Genomic DNA, 12,558 nt, shown 5'->3' with positions numbered 1-12,558 from the left:
ATGGCCTTCTCCTAAGGATGCCAGTCGTAGGAGCGAGGGCCCACCCTACTGAGTATGAGGTCACATTCTGAGGTTCTGGGTAGACATGAATCTGGGTGGATGACTCTTTTCAACCCAGTACAAGTTGCCAATGGCATTTTTGGCAGATCCCATACAATGGCAAGGAAAGGATTTGGGTTCCTTAAGAGGAGGGCTCAAGATGCAGGCAGGGAGGTGGAAAGCGGAGACCACCTTGAGCAGTGTCCGCGTCAGACTGAGGCGCTTCTCCATCTAAAATGTTTCGCAGAAATCGAGCCCAAAGGAGCAAAGAAAGTCACCCACAGAGCTAAGGCAATTCTCCCACAGCTCAAAACAGCAGGTGTCCTCCCCCACAAAGTGCAACATTTGAATCATCCAGGCAAAATACCAGGTAACTCGATTGACCTAACACCGCCCCCCCCCAAGCAAACACAGAAAAAAGGCAAATGCCTTCAATCTCCTTTCCTCTCCCTTCTAAACCCCAGGAGGGCTGGGGGACACCCAGTGGCTCTGACCACGAGAGGAGAATGGGCTTCTCAGCCTCCCAGTCAGCCAAGAACAATCCTGGGCCGGGGGACTCATGGCAAAGAGCCGAGCAGGATGGGGTAAACCCACAGGTTCCCTCCTTTCTGCTGGTGGGGACTCTTTCTAAGAGTACTTCCCCTTTGGGGAAGTAGTGCAGAACTGCATCCAATCTGGGCTAAGTAGATTAGTTCCCTCCCAGTGGAAGGTTCTGGGCAGCTGAGCAGGGCAGTTCCCTGCGCGGTGGCAGGGGGCTGTCATTACAAGGCCCAGATAGGACATAATTACATGCTCCCTGGAGGGAACTCCTAATTGAATTACAGGGTGTCTCCTGAGCATGAAAGGCAGCCCGTACTCAGAGGTAGCTGAGCAGCCCAGGAACAGACCCTCTGAGGAGTGGCAGCAGGCAGGGGTCAGGCTGTGGAGAAGTTCAGGGATGCCCGAGCTCAGAGGGCCCCATGGATCTCACGGAAACTGGGAAAGGACAGGAGGAGTGCCTGGAGAGCGGGGCAGCCCTGGTCTTCATGCCCAAGAGGTGTGTTCCAGTCCCCTCTCCCGCTGGACTTGCTGTAAACTGGAAGGGGTACAGAGACAGAGGACACGCCAGGAATTCACTCTGTTCATCATTCATTCACTCATTCATTCATTCAACAGACATTTTTTGGTGTCTCCATGACGGGTGAGAGGCATGGGGAAGAAGTGGGCGCTGCTCTGGTCTGAGTACAGGGCCTGCCTGGGTGCCATTTACTCCTGAGGACAACGTGGACTTTTATCTGTGGGTGCCCCACAAGACAAGCCAATTAGCCATTCTTCACAAGTCCTTCTGGGGCGACTGCAGGGGGAAGTCACCTCTAATGCCCCTGAACTGAATCCCAACAAAGACAGGTGGCAATACTTCTCTGCAGACATGGCCTGAAGAGGCCCCCTCTTCTACAGCAACTTCTTTCTGTAAGTTTTTATTTAAATTCTAGTTAGTTAATACTGGTTTCAGGTGTACAATACAATGATTCAACCCTTGCATACATCGGCCAGGGCTCATCACCGCAAGCACACTCCTTAGTCCCCATGCCCCATTCCCCCGCCGACCCGACCCTCTGGTAGCCCCCAGATTGTTCTCTATAGTGAAGAGTCTGTTTCTTGGTTTACCTCTCTCTCTTTTTCTCCTTTGCTCATTCGTTTTGTTTCTTAAATTCCACATTTGCAACCCTTCCAACACACTTCTCTTCCTGCCAGACTGGGAACTTCGTGAGGACCAGGACTGGGCCTCTTCTCACCGTGTCAGCCAACAGGACGAGCCTAAGAGTGTCTACGGACGGTACCCTCAGGGACGGACACCTGTGTCCTGCTTGTACTCCCCTGTGGCTTCTGGCCTCACTGAATGAGGCTCTCATAGGCTCTTGGGGGACTGCAGCGGAGCCCCTCCTGCTCTCTCTTATCATCCCTTCCTCTGAGCCCAGCTCCTAGATGCGCTCAGACACCTGCGGCCGACAGGCACAGCCTCCGAGGAGGCCCCCTGGGTCTGAACACACGGTGCTGCACCAGCCTTGCCCTCTTCCCCAGGCAGCAGGCCAAAGCGTCATCTGTGGCTAGTTCCTGATGGTGAAGTGACACAAACAGGAGTCTGGGCACCAGCTTGGGCACGGGCGGGTCTGAGCCAGCAGTCAAGGGTGAAGAATCCAGGTTTTTGAGCTGGGCGTTAAGGAGTTTATTTGGCCCTTGCCAATGTCCCTGAGCCCAGCTGCCCCTGAGTTAAAAGGAAAGCAGCCAACTCGTGGTGTTAAGGAAGAGATGGGGCTTTCAGCTTCACGACCTTATTCTGATGCTAAAATAGAGAACATCGTAGAAAGAATGTGCGATTTCTAATCAGAAGATCTAGGTTTTGACACCTGCCCTTAAAAGCTCTGTGTTCTAGGGTAAATTCTTTAATATTCCTTAGACCCTGTTACCTGATCTGAAGAAAAGGATAATGTTAATCCTAAGATATTACAAAATCCTTTTTTTAAATATGTTCATGTAAATATTCAATGTTTTATTATGTAAGAAAAAAAAATAGTAGGGACGCCTGGGTGGCTCAGCCGTTAAAGCATCTGCCTTTGGCTCAGGTCATGATCCCAGGGTCCTGGAATCGAGCCCTGCATCGGGCTCCCTGCTCGGCGGGAAGCCTGCTTCTCCCTCTCAGACTCCCCTTGCTGGTGTTCCCTCTCTCGCTGTTTCTCTCTGCCAAATAAATAAATAAAATCTTTAAAAAAAGAAAGAAAGAAAGAAAGAAAGAGAAAAAGAAAAAAAATAGTAGTCTTTTCCCCAAGGTCTGAACAATGGTGAAGCCTAGGTAACCAACACTGTACCCTATAGTTTGATATATTCTGATATATTCTCCAGTATCCTGATCTCCCCATGGGGTCACCTTCATCAAAACAACTTTAAACAATTAGTGCCTAATATTTTCAGAGCATTTTGCATCAGATAGTTCCTTTGAAAGGCAGCCCTTGGCTGTGTTCAATTCTACTCACTTCTCAACCCCCAAACTAGAAAATGTATTTTCTTCCAGCAGTCCACACGGGTTAATTAAAATGTCATTCCTCTTTGCTTTGGCTAGAATTGGATTAACTCATTGTAGTAACATGAGTTATCTTTTGCTATGTTTTATGAAAAAAATGGAAATCTAATTAATTTTCAGCAAATCTTCTAAAAGATGGGTTCCATGAGGAGGGGCAGATAATTAAAATGGCCTGTGATAGGGAGCTGGCTGGGAACCACTGATCTAGCTTATGAAACCCAGTAGCTTAGTAGGGGTTCTGGAAGATTCCAGTCTGACAGGGAAATCATCTGCCTTGTGTGTCCAACGGGAACCTATGGATTCATCCAGGGAATAGAAGAAAGTTCTATGTCATGCAGGATAAAGAAGAGAGTGATTCAAGGAGTTTCTTCCTGTTAGGATTGGCCCCATGTTTGAGTGGCAACTTCACACTACGCACCTCACTGAAATGGAGACTGAGTTTCTTTATCCCATGAGGTTCCTTCCATCTCTCCTCCCAGGAATAGAGGTGGCAGATATGTTCCTTCTCGGAGCCACAGGTGGGCCCAGATACCAGCCTCTAAAGTCCTTTCCAAGATGGTCCCTTGGACTATGAACTGCCTGCCGCTGACACAAGAGGAGTCCCATCTTACAGCCTCGCCCTGTGCCCGGGGACACAGGCAGCTGACAGAGTCACACACTGTGCCTCAGAGATGGGAATACTCTGGCTTCTGGGGAGCTCCTGGAAGCGCATCAAGTTACAGCCCCAATGACAAAGAGGGGGTGCCTGCTGGCTCCGGCTAAGTCCAGCTGACCAGCTGTCTGGCAGGGGAGGGGTGGCGAAGGAAAGTTTGTCACTCTGTCCCTGGCAAGCATGGGAGGTAGGAAAGCTTTCTGTCTTGGTCTGGAACACAGGTCAGTCTGGAAACCCAAACCCAGGAAGAGGCTTTGAAAGTGACTCAGTACCCAAATAGAACAGTCGAAAATGACAGGGGCTCATCTTCTGAAGCTAGTCTCCTGGAGAAGACAGACCAGAAGAAGGCAAGGGAGAAGTGACCCTGGTAGCCTTGAGATTTGTGCCACCAAGCATTGACTGTTTTCTGTTGACCTGGGCAGAAGCCAGTTTAATCCTGGCTGCTGGGTCTATGGTCAGCTTGAGGAGCTGGATCGGGCTGGGGTGGCCAGAGGCGGCTATGTCTGCCCCTCTCCAGCCTACAGCCCCAGCACAGACCCCAGTGAAAGCAGTGCTCTCTCTGAGGCACTGCTGACCTTCTAGATGCCAGCTTGGAGGTGACAGATGACTGTCTCAGCTGCTGCTTTCTTCTAAGTGACACTGCCACCACCGATAGACACATCCGCTGAGGTAGCTTACCATGGAACCCTTGTGGCAACTTCATTTCTTCCACCCCACCACCTGGTTCTGGCAGATTAACTGTTGGGGTAAGGAGATCTTGGCTTGCCTCAGGGCAACCGAGACATATCTGGCCAGTGGACTTTGACATGGCCAACTCGGCGGGGGGAGGACCCATAAGATTCCCTCTCCTGAGAATCTGAGGTAGATCTTTCCAGGGAGGAGCCAAGAGCTAAATGGAAAGAGGAGCCGTGAACTCAGACAGTCGGTCTGTGAGGTGTCGCTGCAAGCTGGAAGCAGTAAGGGGGAAGGCCGCGGGGAGTAGCCGTCAGGAGACTCAGGAGACAGAGACCACGTGGGCCAGCGGGGAGAGCTTCAGAAAGAGAGGGTGGTCCCGAGGGCTCCCCTGCCTGACAGCGTTCTGCTACCACTTCTAGTCGTGCTGATCCCTATAGCGCAACCTTCTCGTCTTAACATACAGTCAGGCAAAGACTCTGTGGTGAAGGGGAAAAGAGCACCACCGTGAGTGGTTTGCTTCCTGGGGGACATCAGTCTTCCTGGGATTATCGTGAAGCTCATTCTCTCTGTCCAAATGACAGGCTTGCTTAAGGGATAGTCCCAGCTCGTTCCTGATCACTCAAAGAAGTCATAGATCAGACCGGAGACACAAGGCAACCCCAGTACAGACGCCAGCGGTGTGAGGGAAAAGGATGCAGGGAACAGGATAAGAATAAACGGGAGACAGACTCAAGGAAGCAGAGAGGAAGGCACGGAGTGCGGCGGGAGTGGAGACCACAGCTCTCGTGGTGACGGCGCCTGGGGCATGTAGCGTAGAGAAAGAAAAGCTGCGGCACAGGACATTTAGAAGAGACAGGGAGTGCAAGCAAAGAGTATTCAAACAGAAAGTAAGGTGTGAGCAGGGAAAGAAAGCAAACTCATACAGAGATTTGCGCCCAGGGCGATGGTTAGCCCTAGCAATGGTGGCAGAGCACACCCCAGGTCACCACGGCTCAGACAGAGAGGGTCAGGCGGTAATGGGGTTCACAAGGAGAAATCATCTGGGACTCACAAAGGCAACACCCAAAGATAGACAAATCAAGGCCAATGGCCCTGGAAAGAAATGGACTACTAGGGAGAAGCAGCAGTACTAGTCATCTATAATCCATCATTTGGTTTGCAGCCATATTTTAAGTACTGTTTTTAAGTTTTTTAAATTTGTTTGACAGAGAGAGAGAGCACAAGCATAAGCAAGGGAGTGGCAGAGGCAGAGGGAGAAGCAGGCTCCCCACTGAGCAGGGAGCCTGATGCGGGGCTCGATCCCAGGACCTGGGATCATGACCTGAGCCAAAGGCAGACGCTTAACCAACTGAGCCCCACCCAGACACCCCCTGAGTATGGAGTTATTATCAAGATGTCCTATTTTGAAAGCACCAACCAAAGAACCCACAGCAGAACACTGTCTGTATCACATGTAACTGGCTCGTGGACCCCAACCACCAAGCGGTTATCGGACTGGGCTCTCACAGGGACAGGTGAACCAGGCCATGTCCATGCATGCTGACTCTTAGCTGGAGGGGGTCAGGGTGCTGCCACAGCCATGGCTGAACTCAAATATATACACATACCTAGTGGTGATTCCGTTTCCAGAAAAACAAATTCTCCATGAAGAATAAGTTCCACCTTCAACTTTATCTTCATTTCTGTGTGTCCAGGTAATTTCCTACTTGGGTACCTGGTACGTGGTAGGGATTGGAATATAATTCCTATGAATGGTAACTATCATGGCCCCTGAGAATGTTTACCTAGTGCTTTCCTTCGTGGTCATTCGGCAAAACCCTCAAAGCCTTTGATTCCTGCAAAAATGCTTCTGGACCTGTGCAGAATTTAAATACGGGGATTTTGCTCTATTTGCAGATCAAGGAGTTCTCTCCCTCCAACGGTCAGTTATATACAATTGACTCTATTGCCAGGGCTTTCTATTGTTTCTGGAAGCACAACTTAGTTTCTCTTTTAAAAAACAAGAAAACAAGATCTCAATTTAGCAGAAAACTGTAGCTCTAAACTCTGCTACCTTCCTCATGGGACCATCACAGCCAAAGGGCAGAGAAGACATTGGGGCTCACATACCACCCAGAAACACCTGAGAAGCTGAGGAAAGGCTGCACAACAAGAAAGTCCTCCCCACTCATCCACCTGGCTTTGTCCCTTGTTATCATTCTTGTGAATGAACAAGGAAACTTTGACCTAAAGAACCAGAAGAATCAAGACAACAGGGCAGGCTCTCCATCAGGATACCTTTATCACTATTGCCTGCAGCCCAACTAGCTTCTCTCCAAGAAGGAAAGCCTTTGAGGATAAGACTGCTTCGTCTCCTGCCTGGCCAGTCACGTGATCATCTCCAATCACAATGTTCCTTCCTCCTCAAACCAACCTAACGGTCTCCTTGCTGGAATCTCCAACCCTGCACCACTGAGCTGTCTCATACCGGAAGGCAAGCTGGTGTGAGAAGAGCAGGGGTGCGCATGCTGGATGTAGGAGCTCTGATCAAGTCGGGTAGAGTTCCAGAATGCTGACTGATCCAAGGTTGCCAGGAGATAACTGCCACCTCTAAAACAAATTAACCAGGAAGGTTCTGGACTTGTGGAGATTTTTATAGACGTGTCAAGTTTACATAGACTTGGGGTGCTTGATGGATCCCAGAATTGGAATATAACCTTCTTCGACATCACCTTTGATCATTTCAGTAATTATGATGAAAAAAATGATCAGGATGTAGGGGCTTTCTGGGCAAAATATCCAAAGCTTCTACTAAGAAGGCTACATACCCTTTCATCACTCCTGTGGGCCCAGAAGGGAAAGCACTATAGTTGAGCAACCCTATTTGAAATGTTCCATCGTACTGTTAAGTACTCCATTCCACAACTGGTTTAGCTATGGATTCCCTTCGTCAAGACTACTCCAAGCCACGTACGGAGCTCCATCCGTGATGAGTTCCACGAAGCCATGGGTCCTGGTAACTGACTGTTTATCTAAAGCTGGACAGAGATCTCGTTACTGGAATTCAGGCACTGTCGGCAGAAGGGAAGTGAAAGGGAGGGATGCCAGCTGAGGGAGTATGATCGTGACCTCCACCCTACTCCTACCCTCACTAACCTTGCAGCTTGTGACTTTTCTCAAGCACAAGGAGGGCATTCTAGGGGCAAATAATCTCCCTGATGGCAAAGGAAGAGACTGTCCAAACACCCTGCTGAGCCAAAGAAAAAGAAAAGGCCTACTGTGTTTTAGTTAAATTGGAGAAGGTGCAAATTGTGTCCAGGAGCACTCCAGATTTTGATGGAAAGATTCCCTGGGGTGGAAACTTTACAGAGAAAGCACACCTGGAAGAGAATGGCCTGCAGAATTTCGAAAGAATGTCATTATTTCATGGAACAAGGTCTTGTCTACAATTTACCAGCACTGCCTACCAGATACCCCAGTTACACTTGTCACACCTTTTCTCAGGAAGAGATCACAAAGATAGGGTTTTTTTTCCTATGGGCTCAATAGTTTTCTTCCTGAACAGTCTCAAGGTGAACCAAGGAGATTAAAAATAGTCCATAATATGTTATTATTGTAAGTTAAGATATTAGTCACGTAATACTGTTGGATTTGTACTTTCCGAGCATCTTTCACCGGAGAATTTCTATACGCTTTCCAAAGTTAACATTGTTCTGATGGATAAAAATAAGGAAGTCCAAACTGGGAGGGGGAGACATTAAATCAGTAGGCTCTAAAAACACCTCACCAGCTCTAACTTTCTATCCTATCTAGCTGTGTGATATTGGACAAGTCACTTTCCCTCTCTGAATCTCAGCTTCATAATTTATAAAAGTGGGAGGTCAGATACTTTCGGGCTTTAACATTCTAATTTTGTGGGAAATTATGAGGCCCAGCTAATACTCTGTTCTTCTTCAAAGGAGGCCGATGCCATTTAATTATACTGGATCTTGGCATTTGCCTATTTGACATCGTTGATTCTGACTATTCTCAGAAACCCAAAGGTCCATGAGCTGCAATATTCTGTTGTTCTGCAGAAACACGCCGTGAGCCTGGGATACGGGAGCAGACGCGTGTTTAGTGAGTGAGGTTAACGTGCCGGCAGCGTGCCTACATATCTCCATGAGGTTTTGCTACTGTTTGCGGGAGGCTCAAAGGCCGTAATTCTAAGGATGTACTGTAGTGGTAGTCAAAAGGTGGGGATTCTTCTAGATCATGAAGATGTCAATAGGATCTCTCTCAAATGTCAAGCATTTATTATAACGTGGGATTAAGGGCGCCACGCACCCACCCCCACTACGTCTGTTTCACTACTCTGTCCTCAGCGAAGGTTGCTTTAGAAACTTCAGTGGTGTCAAACACACAGCAGAGAGCTTTCATGTCCCTTTTACTGAGCTTATCTCAACCAGAACACTTCTCCCAGGTGTTTTGATTTGTCTCCATACCTAGTATCCTCTTCACCGGAGAAGATCCTTGAGAGCTGAAATGCCAGCCTGTCCTATTCACTTATGTATCTGCAGTCCCCAGGAATGTATCTGGTATGTGGCAGACATTGAATAGATGTTTGTTGAATGACCAAGCACCTTTGCTGCACGGGCACGTGCCAAGGGTGCATTTTCCTCATATTTGTCTGTAGTACTTGTCACTCCCCTGCAGGAGAGAGAGCATAATTCCTGTCATGCCAACAGAATATCTGGGGCTTGGACAGGTGAAATGACTTGCTCGAGTTACACAGTTGGTGAGTGACACATTCACATCTGTTTGTCAGACTTCAAAGTTCCTGGTTTTCTATCCTACCGCGGTGCTAAGGACATCTTCGAACAAGTAAAGCATAAACTCAAACGAGTGAATTCACAACCCAATAGTATTGGCAGAGCATAGGCCTGGCTTCAACCTGAATAGGTTTTTAGAAGAGTGTATTGAGGGCAGCATTGCTGGTGCTCGCGGGCTTGGTAGGCAAAGAAAGTTATGCAGAGAGGGAAGGATTGGAAGGTAGAACTGCTCCAGCCTCACCCAGCTTCCGACCAGGTACCCTGAGGGTTTCAGTTTCAGTTTCCAGATTGGCGCTGCGATTAGCAAGGTCTCGGGATAGGAGCTGGGTTCTAGCTAAGTTGGAATTGCAAGCTGGAACTGGAAAGCAAGCCTTTTTTTTTTTTAATAATAATATATTTTTTATTATATTATGTTAGTCACCATACAGCACATCCCTGGTTTTTGATGTAAAGTTCCATGATTCATTAGTTGCATATAATACCCAGTGCACCATGCAATACGTGCCCTCCTTACTACCCATCACCAGCCTATCCCATTCCCCCACCCCCCTCCCCTCTGAGGCCCTCAGTTTGTGGAAAGCAAGCCTTCTTGATTCAGTTAAGCAAGTCATTTGAAAAGCCACTTTCCATCCCGGGTCTCATGCTTTGGCCAAGAGATTTAGAGCATTTCAACTCTGAGATGGGACCAACAGCATCAGGAGCTTGTTAGAAATGCAGAATCTTGGGCCCTACTCCTGACCTTTTGAATTGTAATCTGCATTTTAGCAACCTTCCTGGATGGTTCAGAAGCACTCCTCTAGACGATATTCTAAGGTCTTCTCTGGCTCTAATATGTTAGGGGTCTGGATTAGGAATCTTCATGGTAACCCCAAAACTAGCATGTTTATTCATTAGGGTCACATAGAGATCCAAGTAGCCCAATCACCTCAACAGTGTCTTCTGAAGAATATTGTTAATTCATTGGTATTATTATTAATGGCCTCATTTACTAAGCACACACCATATACAAACAGCACTGCACACGGGATCTTGAATCATCATGACAGCCTTGCAAGAGAAATATTATTATCCCTACGTTACCCATGAGGAAATAATCTCATAAATCGATAACATTTCCCCCGACTACCTGGTTAAATCAGAACTAGAGCCAGAATCTTCGCCCGGAGTACTTACAGCCCGTGCTTTTTCTGCTACATCACACTGCCTCTGGTTGTAAAAAGACAATATGAAGGATCAAGGGTAGGGCTGCGATGTGAAGACAGACTACTAGCAGGTTAAGGACTTATTCTTCTGCAATGAAGAAAACCAAAAAGGTAAGTCTAAAGTCTACTGAAGTCTAGAAAATAACACGAAGGAATAGCTGGTGACGTAGCTGGTCCCCCAAACCCTGGAAGAGCTGGACCCGACTCGCTAACGTGCAGAGCTTGACCTACGCTTAAAACCAGTATCAGAAGTGGTCATTCATAAGCCCATTTACACCAAGATGTTATTCAGATGGAAAACAAATAGGTTTGAGGAAGGGCTAGTCATGCTCAGGGATCCAAAGTGCATAATGGATTGTTCATGGGACAAAGAAATGGGGTGCCGAGCCTCTGATCTGTCAAAGATGACTCTTCAGTGCCTTTGGCAGATAGGTACGGAACTGGAGAAACCACTAGCCCGTCAGATCACAGCCAATGTGGTAGTCTTGATGTCATTTAATGCCCGACAATAACCTCTTATCTATTGACTGACGTCGCCATAAACATGAGAGTTTGCACGGAGTTTGTCTTCCCGGTGGGGGCCTGTCCCTCATTTGTATGTATAAACTCTCTCTCCAGAGCACATAGAAATGGGACAGAATTCTCTAGAAGGCACAGGTTTTTACTTGGGCTAACGAATGATTATCCCTCCCAGCGAAATGACTAACAGAGCTAATGAATCAATTTGTCAATGCCCATTCACTTCAGGAGACAATATCCCTGTTCCATCTTTGGCTAGTGCAAATGGGACCTATGCTGAGTGCCTCTATCTATGGTTCAGAAAATCCTGGAGCAGGGAGGAACTGCAAAAGGATTCGACCCTGCCTCCAGGCAAGGAAAGTATTGTTGTTCCCACTTTGCAGGTCAGACAGTTGAGTTCTCCGAGCCGAGACTAAGCGTCTTGCCCAGAGTCACATTATTAGGAAGGGATTGCAGGAGGACGAAAGAGAGTCCCCTGGGTGGCTCACTCAGCTCTGCTGTCAGCACCATCCAACCCCTTTGGAGCCCCGCCCCCTGCCTGGGCCTGGAGGAAGCACTTCTATGACCCCTCTCCCTCAGTCCTATGGGCTCCCCTCCCCGTTTGCTCCGTCCTTCACTCTCCTACATGTGGTATGTTTCCATTTTCCACTCAAAGTGTCCTTAGCAGGGTCTTGGAGCAGTTTGACATCCCCCCTTCCTAGATGCCCCTTTTGTCCTCATGCCCCCTCCTGCTACTGCTTCTTTCTTGTGGACATGAGCAGGAATTCAGAGACAAGTTTCCCCCTTCTCGGCCTCCCTGGAAAGTCTGGTCTCCCATAACCTGCAAATCCTGGGGAAAGTCATTCTGTTTCTTTTTCAAAGCTATCCATCTGAGAAAAACAAAAACAAAACAAAACACACCCCCAGAACACCTAGTACAAGAAGGTTCAATGGGGAGAGCCCCTACAGTGCTCAAGGTCATGGAAGTGCAGTACCCACCATGTCTGAAGGGTAAATGGGCCACTAGCCTGAGAAGTATTCTGGGAGAATTCCAGACTGTGAAAAGAGATGACCACACTGAAGATATATTTTCGCCCCCAATTCCTAAGACGTGCCTCCTAGATTGCTTAGCCAGATTTTGGAGCTCACGCCTGGGACCAAAGACAGGTGGCCACTGCTCTGGGAGTTCTGCTTCTGCAAGATGCCTCCAGGACCCAAGCTATACTGACTCATCTCACCCAGCCTGGGCGAGTCTCATACCATAAAACAGCCTACAGCATTTACAGAGATTGCCAAGTTTCAACCAACCTTGCAATTTCCAAATTGAAGGAGAGATGCCTGAAGTCTGGTCATACAATACAACCGCAATATGGCCCTGGGGGCAAAAAAGCCAAGGCCACTTGCTTCCCCGAGCATGCCCTTGATTGGGCTGGCGCTGCCTCAGAATGGAAAGGATCAGTCTCAAGGCTCATTTGGGCCTTTGGCATGAGGAGAGGAGGAAGGAGAGACCCAACCCGTCTCCTAGCTCCTGCTTAGTCACAAGAATTCTCCTAAATCTGACATCAAAACTTCTGTCGCCCCACACCTCCACCGGCCATCATTCTGAGTTCCAGTGGATGGAATGTTCTGCGTCCTTAGCTCCTG

The 12,558-nt window shown here is 48.2% G+C and overlaps 1 protein-coding gene across 2 annotated transcripts in view; it reads right to left on the bottom strand.

The window, feature by feature from the left end:
* SLC8A3 (solute carrier family 8 member A3) overlaps positions 1–12,558 on the bottom strand; it is a 139,172-nt gene that overhangs the window by 105,180 nt on the left and 21,434 nt on the right. The window lies entirely within an intron of this gene.

The sequence above is a fragment of the Ursus arctos genome, unplaced genomic scaffold (assembly GCF_023065955.2).
Source record: "Ursus arctos isolate Adak ecotype North America unplaced genomic scaffold, UrsArc2.0 scaffold_25, whole genome shotgun sequence".
NCBI classification, from domain to species: domain Eukaryota; kingdom Metazoa; phylum Chordata; class Mammalia; order Carnivora; family Ursidae; genus Ursus; species Ursus arctos.
The sequence above is the reverse complement of the archived record's forward strand: the minus strand, read 5'-3'. Positions and strand labels throughout refer to the sequence as shown.